This window comes from Puma concolor, chromosome E4, assembly GCF_028749965.1.
Source record: "Puma concolor isolate L17-30 chromosome E4, mPumCon1.1.hap2, whole genome shotgun sequence".
NCBI lineage: Eukaryota > Metazoa > Chordata > Mammalia > Carnivora > Felidae > Puma > Puma concolor.
The window spans coordinates 47,257,299-47,279,486 of NC_141683.1; the positions used below are offsets into that span (position 1 = coordinate 47,257,299).

At 38.8% G+C, this 22,188-nt stretch overlaps 1 protein-coding gene and 1 long non-coding RNA gene across 6 annotated transcripts in view; one reads left to right on the forward strand and one right to left on the reverse strand.

The window, feature by feature from the left end:
* LOC147572643 (uncharacterized) overlaps nt 1-15,642 on the reverse strand; it is a 46,051-nt gene extending 30,409 nt beyond the window's left edge. For 4 of the 5 annotated variants that reach the window (XR_015246216.1, XR_015246215.1, XR_015246219.1 and 1 more), the window contains exon 1: nt 15,377-15,642. This is a non-coding gene — a long non-coding RNA (uncharacterized LOC147572643). The remainder of the gene's footprint in view (nt 1-15,376) is intronic. The other variant, XR_015246218.1, reaches the window with a different exon arrangement.
* The window catches only part of LOC147572642 (uncharacterized), a 319,037-nt gene that overhangs the window by 184,189 nt on the left and 112,660 nt on the right, over nt 1-22,188 (forward strand). The window lies entirely within an intron of this gene.

Genomic DNA, 22,188 nt, shown 5'->3' on the forward strand with positions numbered 1-22,188 from the left:
ATTATTTAAAAAATTCCTAGAGGCTTGAAATCTCCAGAGGTTTTTACTAGCTGATAATTGATGCTAATAGTTTCCAGTTTATTTGATGTTTTGCAATTGAAACATGCTTTTCCTTGTCCATAATCAAGCTCATCTTTCTTGTAGTAACTATAATGTCAAGTCAGGGGTCTGTTTAATTAAAAAACCACAGGCCTGCATTGATTCTCTTCTCCCTTGGATTTCTTCTTGATTAGGTTTGGACATTTGCTTTGGGACTTATGGGCTCCCCTGCTGTCCCTTTAATGGAGTAGCCCGTTGCCCACCTCACTCCAGGGCTGCCTCAAGCCTGAAACATATAGCCAAGCAACTCAGCCATAAATTAGATGTTGTTGAGGCTGGAGGTGCTGTGGCTTTTGTTTTCAAGGCTTGCAGTTTGAGGGGAAGGTCATAATTCCTGTTCCCATGACTGCTGGCAGCGGCTGCAGGGTTGCTAAGGGAGCAGCCACAGAACTGAGCGGATGTGAGAAATGAACTCAGGTGACCCTGCCTGCCTTGCATAGATGAAGCCATTTTGAGCTGTGCCTCCAATGGGGAGTCCTTGCCTAGGGCCAGGCTCCTAGATCTATCACTGCCCTCTGCTGGATCAGTGTAGGTGTCCTAGTGGGGACTTGTGATGAACAATGTTAGCCTTACAGAACTGAGCTCTGAGGAAGTGGAGACCACAAAACTTAGTCCTAATTCTGCCTGCATGCAATCAGCCAGCGACTATGGCTTGCTTGGTTTTGACATCTGCTGGTACTGAAACTAGTCATATCTGTAAGATCTGCTCAATGTGGATTCTACTTGATCTGGTACACTTGCAAAAAAGTTTTGCATTGGGGTTTGAAAACAGATATATTTAGATGAGACACAAGAAAAGACAAAATGGCTTCAGGATGCTGAAGAGGGCCCTGGCAACCTTGAAATAGTGTTTTAATTCAGGGCTGATTGTGTATGCCACAGCAGACCCGAGGAAGTCCCTTAAAAAATTCCCTTATAAATTACTGTTATTTCTATTACTCTCAATCTTTAATACACAGAGCAGTATGGAGCCTATTTTCTTCAGCCCCCACGTGTGTCCTATATATGGGAATATATGAGGGGCCAATCGGTCTTCATGATAGTCTTTCTGTAATGTCTCATTTTCTCATTTTTCTCTCTGTTTCTTTCAATCTTTTTTTTTTGACTCACACCCCTATTTTACTTTTTATCCAACCCACTGCAGAGACTGAAAAAAATGGAACGCCACGGGGGGAGAAATTAAAGCTATGAAATGCATGGTTGTTCGACGTGCTTCATTTTGAAAAAACAAAAAAAAAAAAACAACCCAAATTCAGATAAGAAAAAAAAAGGAAAGTGAAATAATGCTGTTTGTTCCTCTAGATACCATCTTCCTCTAGCCTGTTGAGGGCCTGGGAGGCTGACCTGTACCCAAACGCTGCTTTGCCTTCTGACTTCCCCCTGAGTGTTGCCAGCGTGCATGAAGTCAGGCTGTTTATTTCCCCAGGTTCCTCCCTGTGAGGCTGCCAGCTAGTAGTGGGTCTTGGATACAGGACACAGTTCTTGTCTAGCAGCCCTTCAACCCAGTTTTCCCTCTACAGCTTCAGGAAACCACCCCCCTGACCCCCCGCCTTGGCAGATAATGGGGTTTACCCAGGCAACCTGTAACATCCTTCTCCCCCATCTTACAAATAGTCCCTTGATATACTCTCCTCAAATTACTTGGTGTAAGAGTTTCATCTCTTGCTGAAAACCCAGGTAGTACAGTTATCTTCACTACACAGAGATAAGCACTGATGAGCATTTGGGTGTATTTTGTATTTCTTCACCTGCCTTTGTTTATGATCTTATGTAGAGGCAACAGATTTAGCATATTTGGTGTATACATCTTTATATATTTTCCTCATTTATAATTACTTATGAAAGTGATACGCCGTTCTTAAAATCTTCCATACCCCAAATCATGATTTTTATTGGGTACACTTTGTTCCACTGCATGGCTATAACTTAAATTTATTTTAGGATTCATGAGCAGTCTTGTCATCTACCTTCTCTTCATTTCCTCAAATGTAGTTGCTCCCTATTTCTCACGTGTATTTATTTCACAGTTCTGCTTCTCAAGATAGAAGATTGGACCGGTCAGTGTGTCACTACTCATTTGGGAAGGCCCATAGTGGGCACAGTCTTAAGCCATGTTTCCTTATGGACGATCACCTTTTTTAATGTTCAGTCTTTCCTCATGTCAGTGGTTGGTTGGTTTCTCCAAGGTTCATCCTAGTAACTTGGAGAGGTGAAACTTGAACCTAAGCTTACCTGCTCCAATAGGTTGTATTTACAGATTTGCAAAACTCAAACTCTACCTCTAATCATGGAAACCACTGTTTTAAGTTAAGGAAAAATTTTAATTAAAAAAAATGTATGGTTCTGGGGCACCTGGGTGACTCAGTCAGTTAAGCATCTGACTTAGGCTCAGGTCATGATCTCATGGTTCAGTTAATGAGTTCACCCCTTGTTGGGCTCTTTGCTGTCAATGCAGAGCCCATCCACTTCAGATCCTCTGTTCCCCTCCCTCTATTGCTCATGTGCTCTCTCTTTTTTTCTCTCTCTCTGTCTCAAAAATAAACGTTTTAAAAAATAAAATAACTTTAGATATCTTATATAAAATGAGTACATGTTCATTGTACAACATATAAATAAAATTTAAATATGTATGGTTCTAGGTGTGCTTGGGTGGCTCAGTCTGTTATGTGCCGGACTTTGGCTCAGGTCATGATCTCACAGTCAGTGAGTTCAAGGCCCACATCGGGCTCTGCACTGATAGCTCAGAGCCTGGAGCTGCTCTGGAATCTGTATCTCCCTCTTTCTCTGCCCCTCCCCTGCTCATGCTCTGTCTCTCTCTCTCTCTCTCAAAAATAAATAAACATAAAATTTTTTTTAAATAAACAAAAAATGTATGGTTCTAAATAAATGAGCTATCAAGCCATGAAAAGACATGGAGGAAACTTAAATGCATATTATAAAATGAAAGAAGCCAGTCTAAAAATTCTACTATATGAAATTTCAACTAAGTGACATTGTGGGAAAAGACAAAACTGCAGAAACACTAAGAGAATCAGTGGTTGCCAGGGGTTGGGAGGGACAAATAGGCAGAGGATGGGGAACTTTTCCTGATGCTATTTCAATGGTTGGATACATGTCATTGTACATTTGTCCAACCTATAGAATGTACAACAGCAAGAATGAACCACAATGTAAACTCTGAACTTTGGGTGGTATTGATATGTCAATGTAAGTTCATCAGTGGTAACCAGTGTATCATTCTGGTGTGAGATGGTAGGAGAGATTAAACCTGTGTGGAGGCAGAAGGTATATGGGAACTTCTTCTTGTCTTGTTCTTTGAAAACTTAAATCTACTCTAAAAAATCAAGTCTATTTTAGAAAATACAAGGTTCCTTTTAAATAGGTATAGTATCAGGGTGCCTGGGTGGCGCAGTCAGTTAAGCGTCTGACTTTGGCTCAGGTCATGATCTCACAGCTTGTAGGTTTGAGCCCCACATCGGGCTGTGTGCTGACAGCTCAGAGCCTGGAGCCTGCTTCAGATTCTGTGTCTCCCTCGCTCTCTGCCCCTCCCCTGCTCACACTCCGTCTCTGTCTCTCTCTCAAAAAATAAATAAACATTAAAAAAATTAAAAAAAAATAGGTATAGTATCAGTTTTCAGTGCCAACAGATTTGCTGTGTCTGGCTAATTTTCCTTTAACAAAAATGACCAATTTTCCTCTTGTTTCACAAATACCTGCAATAAATTGACATTCCCATCCCTGGGGATTTCTCCGTGGAAATCAATTTCCCTATTGTTATTTTAAAGCAGCATAAGCTTTGGTCTCCCATATTCAGATAGTGTAGGCACATAATCAATTATAAGATATATCTAGCTCTGAGGATGTTTTCCTGCTGGAGAGTTTTATACCCAAGTCTTACAGAGAAGATATAAGAAATCATTTTTATTTAAAGTCATGGAGACTTAGAGGAATAAACTAGAAGCTTAATTTGAGACTTTCAAAATTCTAAAATCTATCCACGCACCCATCATATAGGACAGAATGATTATACTACCTCCAGAATTAGATGCACAATTGTATGTATGCTCCGTTGAGTTAATCTGACTCTCAATTCTAATGGACACTCTATATATCTTTTCTTCAATACATCAACGAGTACAGAAACTTAAAGGTCAGAGCTTTGAAATGCTGATGCATTCATTTCTTTTTATTTAAACAGTATAAGGAAATGTTCTTTTTTTTTCTTATAATTTTTTCAACGTTTATTTATTTTTGGGACAGAGAGAGACAGAGCATGAACGGGGGAGGGGCAGAGAGAGAGGGAGACACAGAATCGGAAACAGGCTCCAGGCTCTGAGCCATCAGCCCAGAGCCCGACGCGGGGCTCGAACTCCCGGACCGCGAGATCGTGACCTGGCTGAAGTCGGACGCTTAACCGACTGCGCCACCCAGGCGCCCCAAGGAAATATTCTTTATTAGAAAGGACCATAATGAACATGTGGAGAGGTTGCTCTGTTGGTTGCTCAAAAACTAACAACTGAGCCCAGAATGTAAACAAGAGTCTGCGTACACACATTTTCTGAGATTGGGGGATTTGAGAAATGTGTGAAGGATCAGTGACTAATTAGTGTTGTGTGAGTCATATTATGTGTACTGACCATTCATGCTTCTAGAGTCTCCTTCCCATTGAGCAGGAGTTATGGCAGTGATGTCTTGGAAATTTGGTCACCTCCTGGTTTGTAAAATTGGGATGCCCTGAACAGAGAGTTTTGTTTTTCCTTTTGTCTTCTGAGATAGATTCATAGGCAGCTTTTGTTATTTACGCTGAACAGGGAGGAGAGAGCTGTAGATGTGATCAAATTGGATCATCCTAAAATTACTTTTATTTGGGTTTAGAATTCATTGTTTGTTTTTAGACAGCAGATATACTTTCTTAATCTCATTTTCTTTGGCCAATCTTAAAAATTCTACTATCTGAGCATACAGTGATAAAAGACAGCAGAGGCATTTCTGAGACATGAGAGGTGCCAGGGGAAGGGAATGAGATTTAAAGTTCGCTATGGGTATTGCCATATGGCTTATACACACTTAGATAACGTAGTTCTGTGATATTTGCCCACAATGCTGTCTCTTTAAAAAGTCATATAGTAATTAAGGAATAAAATTAAGATTGTGATTCTGCCTTCACTTGGCTGTGAGTGGAGTGACCACCCATCCCTGTTTGCCTGGGGCTGAGGCGTTTCCAGGGATGTGAGATTTTCAGTTTTAAAATGAGGATGAGTTGTTCACTTTAGCTCAGGGGAGTAGCTGTGGCCACGGGAAGGGTGGGTTCTCCTAGCAACTTGGTTGCCAAGTATACAGCCCTGGGGACAGTGAACACAAATAGTGGATCAAGGAAAGGGCCAGAGCAGAGTTAGGTAGAGAGGCTGAAGGTAATGGCCAAGTCAGAGTGTCAGACAGTGAGCGTGGGTCCTTGTGTGGAGCCATAGGAAATTTGAACAATCTGGGTCCATTCCAGGTGGATAATAAGGAGTGGTTCCTCCAAGAATTCCAGAAGAATTCTTGCTGTAAGGTTTCTGATAGAGTCTTCCATTTAGTTTCTTCTGCTACAAGGACAGGCCTGTCTAGGCACTTACAAAGCTCATAGAGGAAGCCAGTACTGTCCTTCAGGGGAGTAGGCTGTTTCTATCTTATACAAGAGATAACTAAACTTTTCTTTCTAGTAATGAACTCTAGTTTCTTATTTCCATTGAAAAAAAGTACTGAGTATTTTATTTTATGAATGTATAGGAGAATTGGGTGATATTATATGATACTCCAGAATGCACTCCCTAAAAGTTACATGCCCCAACCTTCACTCCATGGATGAGGTGGTCTGACAGGTGGTGGCGGTCTGATTTTAGTGTACTTTTTCTCTACAAGGAGAAATTTCTTCCTGGATCTAAATGGGTAGGATTTTTGTCCAGCCTTAGTTTGATATACTTGCTTCTCTCCAGCTATGAGCAGGAGAGGTGCTGCCCTGAACTCATTGTACTTTTACTCAGGGAACAATATACTAACATTCCAGAAAATTTTTTTAAATGGGAATATTTGAATGCACAGAAAAATAGAGGTAGGGAAATAAAGAATCCAGGATTATTTTCACAAAATGCATACTGAGAAGTTCTCTGATGGATGGACGGACAAAGGCCATAAATTGGCTCTGTGCCCAGAGAGAAACATGTTTGGTTACATGAGTCAGTGTCCATAAAATAAGAAGCAAGTGACAGAAGAGAAGCACAATGCTTTTTTGTAACAAGGTAAGAGGGCAGTTTTTCAGTGGGTCTACATAAGGATTCTTTGAAATATAATGAGCAACATTCTCAATAGTACCTTGATAGTTTCAGAGAAGTGTTTCCTATAATGTTTCTCAAAGCCTAACATTGTAGCTTCATAGCTCAATTCAACAAAAAGTTCTATCTTAAAATTTTTTATGTTTATTTATTTATTTGGGGGGAGAGAGAGAGAGAGAGGGACACCATGAGAGAGGGAGAGAGAGAGAATCCCAAGCAGGCTCTATGCCCAGCATAGAGCCCAAGGCAGGGCTCGATCTCACGACTGTGAGATCATGACCTGAGCTGAAATCAAGAGTCAGACGCTTAACCAACTGAGCCACCCAGGCACCCATCTATCTTAAATTTTTTACAAAACAAAATGAAGTGTAGATGTATATATTTTAAAAGAAAAATAAAAGTTATCAGAAGATGGGAAGAACTAAATGAGGCATGCTAGATATGAAGATCTCTCCTGGCTTGGATCATTCCAACAATAGATTATAAAGTATGCAAAGGAATGTCTGGATTTTCTATCCTTCAGACAATTCTGCATAATGATGGTTCCCAATAAGCATCTGAAGTATTGAAAGCAAGCAGTTTGATGAGATTCGGCCTGACAAATACCTCCTGGAATTCACTCTGCTATGTGGCCTATTATGTCTAGAACTCATGGGATAGAATTCTTCAGGAATATGTTGAGAATTCAAACATGGATGCCACCTGCATAGAGGCCCTTTATTTGCGGGTGAGCCAAGGAGTGTTAGTGGCCATGCCAAAGCCCTCCTTACAACTCTGATTCTGTTCCAACACATGGATAAATGGAAGAACCCCAACATTCTCTACCTTTTGAACAGTATAAGAATCCAAGTATGCAAAAAAAGTTAAGCTCTTCTTGAATTCTCTGGGTCCATGGGGAATTGCGGTCCTTTTATGACTAGGCTTCAGGTACATCTCTTTGGCTTCATTTTGACACTGTTCTAAAATTCACCTCGGAATGGTAACTGGGATCTCTGCTTAACTTACTTTTTGACTTTTGCTTTGGTTCTTAGAATACTGTTGAATGTTCCCAATACTGAGCAGCTTGGCCTATGTTTTGACCAGATCTCTCTATTGTCTGTCTCTCTTTCTTCTCTCCCTCCACCTTTCTGTCCATCCATCCTTTTCTTCCTTCCTACCTACCTTCCTGCTGCTACCACCCCCCACCTTAGTTCTAAATTCACAGACTCTTAGAGCTTTTAAGTAAAACTCTGTCTTCACCTGCTGCTCAATCAATCTGGGTGACCTAGAACTCCAATTCCTTATAGAGTTTCTGTTACTTTCCTTAATGAAATTTCTAGGCCCATATTTTTGCACGATTGTTTCTTAATAAACACACATGAACACAAACGTGATTGTTTACGTCATTTATTTCAGTCCAATTACTCTGTTATCAGCCAGTCTGAATACATCCCCAAATTAGTAATGTTTTTCTTTGGGGGGGGAGTAAAACTCATTTTTATTATACTATGTTCTAAAATTGTATAATCCCATTAGTAATTTTATCTTGGGTTGCTAATCACATTGCGCACAATGTCCTCTTGAGATTTCTAGTGTTCTTTTTTTTAATATGAAATTTATTGTCAGATTGGTTCCCATACAACACCCAGTGCTCATCCCAACAGGTGCCCTCCTCAATGCCCATTACCCACTCTCCCCCCCTCCCACCCCCCATCAATCTAGTGTTTTTATAATCCATGCAAGCTGTATATTGCCATGTTATTCATGAAAAATTGATACTTGGGAAAATAGTTTTATTTGACAGGTTTCTCAGAGATAGAGATCCTTTGAGCCCTATCAGCCATGAGACATTTCCTTTACCGTTGCAATTTTTGAGGAACCATTTTATTGATACTCCACACTTTGTGTCTAATTTTGTCCACAGCCATATTCTTAGGAGCACTTTTGACCAAATTTCTGTTGTTCTATTGATAACCATGAAACAGATCTCTTTCCTATTCTGGAATTAGTGTTTGGCACCTATTAAAACCAAAATGCCACTTTCTATGTTAAGCAATATTTTTCACTTCTTTGGCATTTCTAGCTACTCTTTTTTTTTTTTAATTCTGTCCTTGGGGTAGTCATTTATTTTGGATCTTAAATATCAAACCTTCAACATTTGTCCTTTTAAAGACTATGTCAGGAGGCTGAACTCTAATATTTGAAAATGATTAGTGTTTAACTCTTTACACCTGTTTGCACCATTTATCACCTGCTCTGCTTCCTGCTTCTAGCTTGTTCTACAAATTCAGGTGTTTAGTACCTGAATGCATCAACATGTTTTCAAGTATTTTAGCAACTAAACAATCCAGGCAATGAGGAAGAAGTTCAAACAACTTGCTTGTGGTTATGGTTGTCAAGGAAACCATTTCCTTATATAATGTTTGACAGTAGCTCTTTTGGTTTTTTTAATACCATAAAAACAAAGCTTGTCTGGTGCCATGGAGAAGAAAGTACACAATAAAATGAACCACAACCCAGCTGAAAGTTATAAGCCTGCACTGTATGAAAAATGCTATGTATTAATTGATGTATTATTGTATAATATAGAGGGATAATATGTTGAGAGGTACGGCAGAAGTAGGAGTAAAATTTCCTTTTTGAAGCAAGTCCAGGCTAACACTGTATTCTCAAAATATGCTATATGCATTGGGGAGGGGGAGTGTTTCATTAAACAGACAGACGATCTCATCTTTGCTATATACAAACTCATGGATGGAATTTTAAACAGATTTGAAAACATAATCAGTCAGAAGTTTGCATATATTGCCCAGTGATCGACACCACTGCTACAGACTACAGGGGCTGCAGGAAATGAAAACCTTGTCTTTTGGGTTTGTCCAATTTACGCTAGGTTTTGCTTTAGGAGAGAAGGAGTGAGTTGTGGTGCATGGTAATGCTAAAGCTCCCTATGAGAAAAAAAGATCCTAAAATGTTAATGAATGAAGTCTTTTAAAATTCTTTTTAGCTCTTTCCCAATGTGTATACATATAGAAGAGGACTTCAAGGCAGGAAAGATGATGTTGGTTTGGACACTATTGCTTTTGATTCTGAAATTCGGGGTTTCCATTTATCAAATGTGAACATAAAGTTTCTACTTATGAATGTGAGAAGATGCAGTGAAAGTTGCATTGCAAGGTGAATGATTTTACAGTGAAAAAGGGGGAAATTGAACCTCGTTCAAAGCTAACCAACCTATGAAAAAGGAATATGTTAAGAGATATGTGACTTGAAATGTTGGAAGTCATATGAAAGTCCAATTGGAAGACATAATTTCTAAATAGATCCTAATGTTTAGAAGAAATTGTTTCTTCCTTGATTGAGCAGTTTCTTTCCTTATTTTATAAACCATGAGACTAATTACTTATGTAACAAAAAATTAAGTTTATACCTCTTCCTTCCTTTACCTTCAGTGTATACCAATAACTGTAGTCATATGACATAGTATAATATTCACATTTTTTTTCTTTACAATTTGCTACAAAGGAAATGTTTGGATGACTTAAGATGTCCAAAGATAGAGCCAGCTCATCATTGCCCGTGGCCTCACATTTAAGTATATTTTATTTCTAAAAGACTATGAAACACTTATCTCATCCCATTGCCATTACACATTATTTTAATAAATATTTTAGTACAAAAGAAAAGGAAAAGCAAAATAGAATTAATGTATTTTAATCACAAGATGACTGACCTCACAAAAGGGAATGCTATAAGAAAGTAAACGGGAAATGAACTGGAAGAGGAGAATAAGGCGCCATAGAATTAAGTGCAGATCCCTGTGGCATTTAAGTTTATATAAAAAGGGCCTGATTTAGTTCTTAACATGTAGGTGATTAATTTTTCCTTTTCCATTACCCATGTCCCCCCACCCATTCCTGCCAACCGTATTTTTTAGGTTTCTTATATTTTAGGTTCTCTTAGAGTTTCCATTTTTCAGTCAGTCAATCTAAAAGCATGACAATGACAAAAGTAGTGAAAAGTCTGGAAATCATATATGAACCTTGGTTAAAAGAAAAGGAGGGCATGCATTGGAAGGGCTGTCATATGGAAGAGGAATTTAACCTGTTCAGCATGGTTTTCATAGATGGAACTAGGGTCAGTGGTAAGCAGGTATATCAAAGTAGGTAAGTCAGTTTCTCAGAGTTGCCAAGAATGGACTAGGCTGCTTTAAGATGCAGAAAACTCACCATTATTGGAGGTGCACTTAGCTTATTACCTACCCTGTCTTGTACCTTAGGTCTCATTTTGGAGGGAGAGGGGCCCTCTAGGGTTTTCACTGTATCAGCTATCCCCTTTCTTTCAAATGACTTTCGCTCTTAGACTAGATTTTCTCAGATCTCTCCTAATCTGAGTTCTTCTCCTCCTAATTTCCTTATCATCCATTTAGTCCATCTAAGTGATGAATGGCACCAAGATCTATGGATTTGATCTCCCCACTGTCTTTCGAGCCTGCCCTCTTCTTTCCACCCACCATTCCATCATAGTTTTTGTCTTCCCCTTGAGAGGTAAGTTTTTGAGGACCTGGGTTGCTTTTTATTTATTTATGTAATCCCTCGTTAGTTAGCACAAGAGGTGAGCACGCAGAAAATTTATTTAAGAATGAATACGTGACCATCAATAATTTACTGTAAGGCACCTTCTTCTTTAAGTTGCAGGTTGATCTGTTCATTCAGTGTATATTTTTTGAGTATCTACTATGTGCATTTGGGATATATGAATGAGTAAGACCACAGTAGTTTTTCCCCAAAAGATCATAGCCTAGTTCAGAGGAAAATATGTAAACAGAATTTGACTTTGCTCAGGCAATGTTATAAAAAGAAATATATACTTGACCAACTTAACTGGACTTCTGGAATATCACATTCCCACCACTTTGCAGGAGCCCTGCAACTGACTCAGGCAAGTGTTCTTTGAGAAGCCACTGGCAGGGTTTGCGTTTCACAGAGCCAAAGGCAGGTCCTCCCAGAGGTAACAAAGGACACCAGTATCTGACTGGGTGAACTAGCAAGTTCAGGAGGACAAGCCATAGGTCTGGCTCTGACTACCGGTCTCTCCTTGCTAGAAGCTATCCTCCCCAAGTCTAGAGATTCTAACATTTTCATTTTTCTACTTGGGCCTCATCTGTTTCCATAGCACATTCTGTTCCATGCTGGTTCACTGACAAACTGGTCACTGCATAGAATGAGAGTGTTCATAGTGCCCCAGAGCTTTAGATTTTTCCATCTGCAAGTGTTTAAAGCTCAGACTTTCTGCTTGGCTTCACAAACATAGTTAGCTGTTTTATGATCACCCTAGTTATTTATTCTCCTGTTTTCACTTTTATGGATCCAAGAAAATGCATAAAAATGTTAGACATGCGAAGCCCCTCCAATTTTATATATTCAGTTAACCAGTTCATTGGAAGTGCTTTAATTCTCTGTTCCTTCCCTCTTTAGTTAAAGTGTCTTCTGCAGCTTCAGTGAGAGTGGTTTTATAGACCATGTGGATTAGGAAGGAGAGGAAAAATTCTTGGCCGAGTGTGGCCTGGAAGACTTTCCCTCATTACTCAGAGAAATGCATCTGAGTCTGGTCTCCATCTAATAAATGTCCCCAGGCTATATTCTTCCTGCAACAAAATGTGATTTTGTTACTTTATCTGTTTCATGCTCTTCCTACATAAGCAAAAATAGTTTTTATAACTTCAATAAAAGAAGAAAATAAGTACAAGAATGTGTATGGATATATATAGATATAAATAAGTATACATATGTGGGCTTATGTATACAAGAAGCAGAAGAGTCAAGGGAGAAAGATCAAAAGAGGCAAGAAAGCGAATAAGTTTTGTACAATAAATAAAATTTGGTGTTCTGTATTTGTGACCTCAAACTTTCCTTTCCTTTTTTTCAAATTCACATTTCCTTCCATCTAATCTCTAAGTGTTCTGACATTCAGAATGCCAGACATTTGAAATGAGCTTTGTCTCAGGAACTCTGATTCCAAGCTCTGTAGTCTGAGTGGCCAACCCCATTTTGCAACCTGTGACATATCTAAGCCTCGTGATGCCATCACATCACAGTCAAGTGAGGAACAGGTGAAGTGTAAAGCATGCAAGTGGAATCAGGAAAGATACCCTCAGGTTACTTTCCAAAAGCATTTGGCCTTTTAAAATGCCTGCATTCTGATTTTATTATCTAGCCAGTTACTCACTAACCAAAAATGCATCATATGCCAGTGATGTAAAACTTATTTACTTAATCAAGTTATTTCATTGCTGCCTTGTAATGATTGGGGCAGTGTGGGGTGGTATAAGAAAACCAAAAATGACATGTTCGATTCTTTCCAACTCATTTAAGTTCCAATTAGTTTGACAGGAATTTTTTTTGGTTATTACTTTCTAACTCTTGAAATCTTCTATCCAAGTGCCTATACTATTTTGTGTTTCTCTTTCATCTTTTTTCTTTTCAATCAGAATTAAAGAATTAAATTCTGCTGTTATTCATTGCTCATTCTCTGCATATCAAACTCAGTATCTCTGGTGGTTTCTGGATTCACAGGAACAGAAGTCCCCTTGAAAAAAAAAATCACCTTAAAACATTTTGTTCATGGAAGTCTTAAATCCACAACTTACTTAGACCTCTTGGGCTCAAGATAACATAGATTTTTCCCTCAGTAGTTCATTCCAGAATCAGATAATAAAGAATTACATGTGTTAGACAATAATGTAGCCAATTCCAGATTAAGAAAGAAAAAGATTTTGGCATGAATAATCTCAACCTTAAAATATGTCAACTCTATAATGAAAATTAGGCAGAACATTTAAGTCAAGCACGAACTAATCATCTTTCTAAAGTTATCCAATGCTCTCTGCCAACTCCTGATTATGTGGGAGTTGCTGATCTGTTTTTCAGATTCTCTAGGGTCTTCTGAGGTCATATTCTGTCCTAGGATTCAGGTTTCTATGCTTAGAGTCCCACATTCTAGGCTGCTACTTCTACCAAGTGGAGGAAAGAAATCCCCCAGTCCTCTGAATATTGAGAGCCTGGTGTAGGGCCAGATGTACTTGGGATCAGGTTAAGTGGCAGCTAAACTGCTTTGACTTTGGACGTCTTCCCGAAAGTACCACCATACTTGGTCTGAAAATCTCCTTTAGTGTATTCCAGGTGGAGACCATTGTTTCCAGAAAACCATTGTTAAAACAGATGAGGCAGGGCCAGAGCTTGTCATCCCTCTGTAGCATATATTGAGAAATTGACTCCTGGCTTGTATCATTTGTCCAACGAATGGACATTTTTTTGTGGGCAAAGAGAAGTCCTGATTTAGTTGATTGGATCAGCTAAATTGATTAATATGAATAGACAAAGGTTGTGACCAGAGAGAGTATGGCTGGAGGAAAACACTCATGAGAGGCAGATGGTAATGGGAGCTAGGCTGCACACCTGAGTACAGATGCTGAGAACCCCTCTAGAAATACTGAATCAGATCTTTGGAGAGTTAGGCCCAGGAATTTGTATTCCCCTCCACCCACCCAAAAAACAAAAACTCGGCAGGAAATTTAGACAGAGCCATGGTTGGGAATTATTCCAACAAAAGAAAGTTTCCTAGAATGGGTTTGAATGTAGTGTTTTCTGGATACATGGAGAGACAATAGATGCTTATGAAATGCCTGATTGATTGAATGAATAAATCAGGGATTGTGTGGAAGCTGAGTCCTTAATGACACGTATAGTCTTGCTACCCTTATTGCATCCAAGCTCCACCTTTTTCGTGGCACCTCCAGTTCCTCAGCTATAATCAGAGGATACAAAGAATACAGGAAGAGCAATGAGGAGACAAGCAAAAGAAGTTCTGGGGTACATTTGGTCTCCCTTGCTCCCCCAAAAAGAGGAAGATTGACATCCCATCTCCTCCAGCCAGCTTACGGCATGTGCATGATTGAAAGTAATTTATGACTCCTTTTCAGGCTCAGCCTCCAAGCAGGAAAGCTGACATTAAAATGGTGCATGTGACAGAAATGTGGCCTTGCGGGAGCCCCAGAGGAGCTCCAAATCAGATCAGCTGTCCTTCATCAATCAAAAGTTGGCTGTAGCTCACTCCTCTATTTGGAACAAGTCTAGTCTTCCATCATTATGGCAGAATGGCGGGCTCATGAATAACGTTTTAGCATGAAACTTGGTACACACTTGTTATCATAATCTCAGCTTGTAAAATGAAATGTCTCAAGGGTGAATCAGCCTCATCATCTGCAGTACCACATTTAGGATGTCTTTGTACATTCTTTTTTATTCTTGGATTTCTCCCTCCTTCTTCCAATGCAGATGTGTGGCCAGTGCTCAGTGAGTGTGTCTTTATGCATTCAGCTGGACTTGCCAACTATAGGTCAGGACTGGGGGCAGTCTGCAAGGAAGAAGCACTGGATTAGGGGAAAATTTGATCCCTGTGCCATTTGACTAAGCACTGTAATAATTACTCTGCAGCACAAATTCATTGAGACATGATATTATTATCTCCACTCTGTGGATGAGGAAACAGAGATTCCACGATGTTGAGAAATTTGCCTAAACATACACTTGCAATAATGTAGGCTGATAGTCAGGAATAGAGGGTGGGGCTAGAGAAATGGAGGGGAAGGCACACAAAGACAGGGCATGAAAATCTCAGTCATAAAGCAAGAGGGAGAGACCAGGTGGAAAGGAATGAGAAGAGGGGTTAAATGGGTGCACTGGTTTTTGCCGTACCCTACTTACCTGGAGTTCAGTTATAAATAATTTGAAATATAAGCAGTTATCTGTATACTCACTATTGGTTTAGTCTCTTCTCTAATAGCATAGACACAGAAGCCCAGTAGGGGAAATTCTTTGGGCAGAGCTGACTTAAAGGTCAAGCACACTGGGAATTAGATCTGACCAGTGGGCCAGACATTCTCTACTGCTGGTATCAAGTAAATGTGACCCAGTCAGAGCTCTTACCTGTCCCAGCTGTCCTCTCACATGGCCAGCAGGCACGAAGCATGCATGCTCCAGGAAACAAGTGGTCTGTGTCCTCAGCTGGTCATTGCTCTGTGCTTCTCGCTTCTCAATGGCAGCGGGTTGTACCCTGAGTCCTGTCACATCACATGATGGCAGTCAGGAAAATAAGCTCTCTGATAAATGTTCATGTAACACTCAGCATTCTCACCTACAGATAAAATAAATGTGGCAGAAAAGTAGTTGAATATTAATGATATTTTTCTTCTGGGTGTTTTCTTGTACTCTTTGGACATTAAAGGCAACTTTAAAATAGCTGTGTTTCTTATACTCCTGGACTGAGAGTCACTGCCTGTTAAATAATGCTTAGCCCTTGAGCAGAACTTGGTGCTACATCCTGTGAAACTTTTAAAATGAACAAGTCTAATAATTCCAGAAGCCTGATAGTTATGCAAAGATTAGAGGGGATTGTAGTTTTTTTGTGGTACCTTTACAACTCCCTGGAAAGTAAATATTAAATGCATGTTTTCCATTAAGGGCTTTGCTTGAAGAGATCATCAGGGAGCTCACTGTTCACTTAATACAAGTTTGGGAATTGCCACCGCTTGTACTTCTACAGAAATTTTTGTCGTTTGGGAGCACAATCGTGACAAGAGACTAATATATGTTCTTAAGAACAAGACACTTAAATCTAACTGCATTATGATTATTTATTTATTTATTTATTTATTTATTTTTGGTGTCAGGGAAGAAAGACTCAGAAATAGCTCTTCTTAAATTTTTTTAATGTTTATTTATTTTTGCGAGAGAGACAGAGACAGAGAGCAAGGGAGGGGCAGAGAGAGAGGGAGACACAGAATCCGAAGCAGGCTCCAAGCTCTGAGCTGTCAGCACAGAGCCCGATGCGGGGCTCGAACCCACGGACTGTGAGATTATGACTTGAGCTGAAGTCAGCCACTTAATCAATTGAGCCCCCTAGCCCCCCAGAAATAGCTCTTCTAAGAATGGGAGTTTGTATTGTACTATTCTTTCTTTTCTCTTTTTTAAGTGATTACACTGTTGATCACAACATTGCTCTCTGCAGATCTCTTCCATCAATCCTGGTAACTCTCTGCTTTGATGAGAGCCAGTTAAGGGACAAACTGAGTCAGAATTCTGGGGACTATGAAAAGCACAGCAAAAGCTGTGTAATTTAATACACCCTAAATAAAATCAATCTTTTATAAATAATAGCATGCTAGTATACCTGGTACTGAATTAGTATAGCTACTCTATGGGAGCATTTGAAATACATTTTATGTTTCTGGTCCCTAGACTTTTATCTTTCTGAATTTTTAATGTCACTTGAAACATCACTAGAATATCTATACATGCTTGCTTCAAGGATCAGTTCTCCAAAATAGTCCAATAAACTCTCTTAACTAAAACAAGCTGGCTAACCATTCTATGGATAGAACACTATAGCCATAAAGACAGAATGCCCCTCTGTCCCCCAATGCCTGGCACTAATAGGCCTCTGCCTTTTGACTATGGTTTCCTGTCTATAAATGGAATAATCCAGCTTATTTTATTTAAGAGAGTTTGTATGGTTATTTGGGGGAAGCTTTTCCAAGTACTATGATCTACCCATCTGTCCATCCATCCAATAAATATTTACTAAGCATTTAGTGTATACAAGCTATTGGACATATAATGGTGAAAACCAGATAGATAGGCTTGACTCCAGAGAGCTTACAATAGATCAGCAAAGAGCCATGGGATATACAGTAAAACACATGATGTGGTAGTGAGGTGGGGGGAAGGTGTCAGAGAAGCTCTCATAGAAGAAGTGATGTGTGAGCTGGAACCTGAAGGCAGAGTGAGAAGAAGTTAGCTAAAGAGCAGGTGGAGTAGTTTCCTGGGCAGGAGAAATAGCCAAGAAGGAAAGAGGGCAATGGGGTCTCAGGGGAACTGAAATATTGGTCAGGGAAAAGAGTAACAGGAAGATGGACTTGGAGAGGTAGGGAGGTGTCTTACCAACCTCTTCTGAGGAGCTTTGAAGGAAATGTTAATGAGACTGGACTTGTTCCTGTTGTGGGGTTTGGAGTGGGGAAGCCACATGATTAGATTTCTCCTTCACAGGATTATCTTGGCTGCAGCCTAGAGAATGGAGGCAAGGCTGGAGGACCACTTTGCCATAGTAGTCTTGACAAAGGACAGAGGTAGCCTGGGCTGGTGTAGCGGTAGTGAGAATGAAGATACACAGGAGGCAAAATAACATGGGATTTAGTGGCAGACTCCATGTAGTAGATAAGGTGACATGATGAATCCTTATTGATGATGAGCATGGATTCTCAAGGAAAAAGATGTGAGGAGAATGAAGTGGGGAATTTTTCTGGATCTTGGAACCAACTGTTACTCTGTGCATTTGATCTTTTCCTTCCTAGATGAGAAACTCCAGGAGGATAGAATCATGCAGTCTAGTTTCTCTCTACCTATTTGGTATCATGAAAGAACTCACAGAACAACTGGGGTTTAACCCTTGCCCTGCAACTTAGTAACTTTGAGGTATTAGGCAAAATACTTAATGTCTAATCAGAGCCCGCTTCAGGCCCCAGGAAGCTACAGTGAACAAGCGTGGAAAATCTCTACCTTTATCAAGCTCTAGCTGAGGATACAAACAATAAGCAAATAAATAAAAAAACTAGATAATAAAATTGTGCTGAGTGTTATGAAGGAAATAAAAAAAGTTGATGAGATGTACCTAAAGAATAAGAATTGATCAACCACTTGAGAGTTGGGGGAAGAACATTACAGGCAGAAGGGACAGCATGTGCAAACAAAGCCTGCCCATGGGAAAGGGTTTGGTAGGTCAGGTAACAGGTGCTCCATGGAATTAGACCTTGAAGCCTCTAAGGAGATTTAATTTTATTCTAAGAGCAACAGAAGCCATAAATGAATTTTAAGAAAGGAAATCAGCATGCCCAGATTTACATTTTTACAATGTCATTCTAGCTACCGAATGAAGAAAGAATTGGAGAGGGAGAAAGTGAGGACAGATTAGCAAAGAGGCTATGACAGTTGTCCGGGAAGGATAAAAGTGACTCAAATAATAATGCATCTATAGCACTTATACTCTTGTAAGCATTTTTAAATTATATATTTTGGGTAAGTTTTAGACAAAAAAAAAACCCACTGAAAAGATATTACTCAATTTATAATTTTATATCATTTTGTTATAAAAATACAGAAAGCTTTAAAAAGTTTTACACAAATTCCCACCACCAAGATTCTAGACTTAACCTTTTACTATTCTTGCTTTGTTGTATATACATCCCTCTAATTATTCCACTATCAGGCCATCTTATTTTTTTTTTATGCATTTCAAAGTAAGGACAGGCATCAGCACGCTTCACTCCTAAACACTGCAGCATGAATATAATTAACTAGCAATCTGTATTTTTTTAATGCCTTTTTTCTTTTGTCATAAAAACATACGTATTTGAAATGCATAAACTTAAATGACTAATTGATAGGTTTTCAGTCTTTTTCTCCTCTCCTTTTGAGACACTTTATGAGACTTATTGATATTATCCCACAAGTCTCTAAGTCTCTGTAAATGTTTTTCAACTTTTTTCTGTTATTCGGGTTGGATAATCTATTGATCTCTCTTCAAATTCATTTTCTGCTGTCATCTCCAGTCTGTTAATCCCATCTAGTGAATTTTTAAAATTTTCGGTTTGTATTTTTTTAGTTCTATAATTTCTTTTGGTTATTTGTTATAGTTTATGTTTCTCTGCCAAATTTTCTTTCTGTTTTTCATTATGTATATATTTTTCTTTATTATATTGTGCATAGCTATATCTGCTCTGTTGAAGTCTTTGTCTGCTAATTTGAACATCTGAATCATTTTTAGGGTTAGTCTCCACTGATTGTCTTTTCTTTTGAATTTGGTTCATATTTTTTCTGTTTCTTTGTGTATAAAGTAATTATGGGGGGGGTTGTATCCTGGACATGTGGACAATATTCTTTGTAGACTCTGCATTCTGTCAGGTTCTTTAGAAGAGTGTTGATTTTTTTCAACTTAAACTAAAATAGGAGTTCTGATCATAACCTAAAAACTCCAGTTTCTGTTGTTAGCCATTTACATATGTTGACTGATTACTTTTCACAACCATATCAATCTTATAAGATAGACCATTTTATAGATAAGGAAACTGAAGCACAGAGAAGTAACTTGCCCAAGGTCATGCAGCTAGTAAGTGGAGAATCTTCATAGTCTGACCTTCAGACACACTTCTTGAAGTGGAGTGCTAGCAGTAAATACAGAATAGGTGGACAAATCTAGAAACTACTAAGGAGTTATTAAGGAGTTAGAATTTCTCCAAGACTTGGAGAGACTAGGTATGAGAGGGTGATGGAAAGAGAAGAATCCAGTAGCATTCTGGAGGTTTGGCTTGAGCAATGGGATGAGCAATGGGATAAAATTTACTGGTGTAAGAAAAACTAGAGGAATACTTAGATTTTTCTGTTGTTGTTGTTGTTGTTAGTATTATTTTAGATTTGTTGAATTTGAAATTCTATTATGCATCCCAATGGAGTTGTCCAGGAGGCAGTTGAAAATGAGTCTGGATCTCAAGGGGTGGTTTGGCTAGGGCTGGAGACACAACTTTGGTAGTCATCAGAGTGTGGGTATCTTTTAAAACCATTGGATTAGATGAGGTAACTAAGGCAAAAGTATAGGGAAGAGCTGATGGTCAGAAAAAAAATCCCAATGCACATAAACACTAAGAAAAACGGGTAGAATTTAGCAAAAGAAAATAAGAAAAAGCAGTTAGCAATGGTAAAGGAAATCTAGGAGAAATAGTGCCATGGGAGCCAAGAGAAGTTAAAGTTTTCAGGAGGTAGTAGCATGTATGAAATGCTGTTGGAAGGTTTAGAAAGATGGGGACAGAAGAGTCTCTACTGGATATAGCAAAGTGGAGGCCAATAGAATAAGGTTGGAATATATACTGGAACGAAGAGTCAATCAGTATTTGGATGAAGAAGTGGAGACAGCAAGTTCTGAAAACAATAAGTTTTGTTGTGACTGAAGAGCAGAGGAATGAAGCAAAAATTTTTATGTAGGTAGAGATGATACAGTAGAATGGGAGACATTTGTCAACATTAATCAGTATTCAGGTAGCTGATTTAGCTAATTGGATTGTTTTGAAAAATCACATGGTTTCTGCAGAACTGCTCTGTACACTATTAAATCACTTTCAGAATGTTTTCAAGACTTTATTATTTCTGGACTTTGTAATTTCTGTTGGTTTTTCTGTTTACAGTAAGTTCCTATTGATCTAGGCCCACATTGGTTTTAAGTTCTTTTGTGTTGTGTTACATAAAAAATGATGTTTAGTGAATGCTTTTTTTAAATCCTCTCTTTTGGAGTTTTGACTAGTTGTTTTACTCCCCTGCACCTCAATACTCCTATTTTGAAAATGTATGATAAATGATGAAGAACTACATTTATTGTTAGGGAAGTCCAAACATATTGCTCAGTGGAAAAACGGTTTTAAAAACAACAATTATATAGTGTATAATTTCATTTTTACAAAAATATATACATATGTCAATTCCATCCAATTATTTTCAATATATTTATTCCATTCATTTATTTCATATATCGACATCTAAAGTATTTTTAACAGAATATCAAAATGAAACTCTTTATAAAAATTTAACAACATTAAATAATAAAACTAAATAAGATAAAGAAAACAAAACCAAACAAAAATAGATATTTTCTTTCCCAAGGTATGCCAATTTTATCATTTGCAAAGGGATAGGTATCAAAACCCTGGTGGGTTACAAGGAGAGAAATCCAGCTCGATTTATTTGAGCAAGAGCCCATAAAAGGATCATGTTAATGTTGAACTTCCTACTATGCCTAAGTGAAGTAAAAAAATCAGCCTGAATCCAGGTGTCTTTTGCTCCTTCCAGTTTCCCATTTTTCTATAAGCCATTCCTTCAACATAACTTGCCTCTGTCTATGCTTTGCTAATAGTACCAGCTCCACTTCCTGACCCATTTCTGTAAGTGACTTATTTGGGTTCTGGCTTTGAAGATTTTATTAGTTGAATCCTGCATCCTTCCTTTTATTCTTGGCTTTATCCAGAGAATACTGGGTTCCAGCTCAGTGTCAGTTTTGGAACCCAGATTTCCTGCCTGGCTCTGTAGCACCAATGCTACTCTGCCAGTGTGTGTGTGTGTGTGTGTGTGTGTGTGTGTGTGTGTGTGTGTGGCTTTGTTCCAGTATATCTGCAGTGGCCAATAGTAGGCATCATGTTCTGGTGCCCTCTGACGCAGTCTGCCACTTGCCCAACTACACCTTGGCTTACATCCCTGTGTTCCAGTGTTCTTTGTGATTGCCCTTTTTGAATTAGATGTGTTTTATAAGAAATTGGTAACTCTGCTTAGTTTTGACTGCTGGGAAATGAGTCTTAAAAGCCTTGATCCTAAAAAAAAATACATCTTATAATTTTTCCAATAGTTTTTTGGTTTTTTTTTGTTTTTTTTTGTTTTTGCTTTGAAAGGTTATCTAAAGGTGAAGGAGTTGAAGGACATTTTCTTGGGCTGTTTACTCTGCTTTAGAGGCCCTTCTTTCTACTTATCTAGTACAGCCTTACCTTCAAGGTCCTGCTGAAATCCCAGCCACTCTGTGAAACATTCATCATCTCTGCTTTGGGGATCTGCCCTTTGTGTTCTGGTATCCCAGAATATCTGCGCTGTTTTGTTTTGTGTTGCTTTTCCAACTCAACTTGTGCTGCCTCTCTGTTAATTATAAGCTTTGT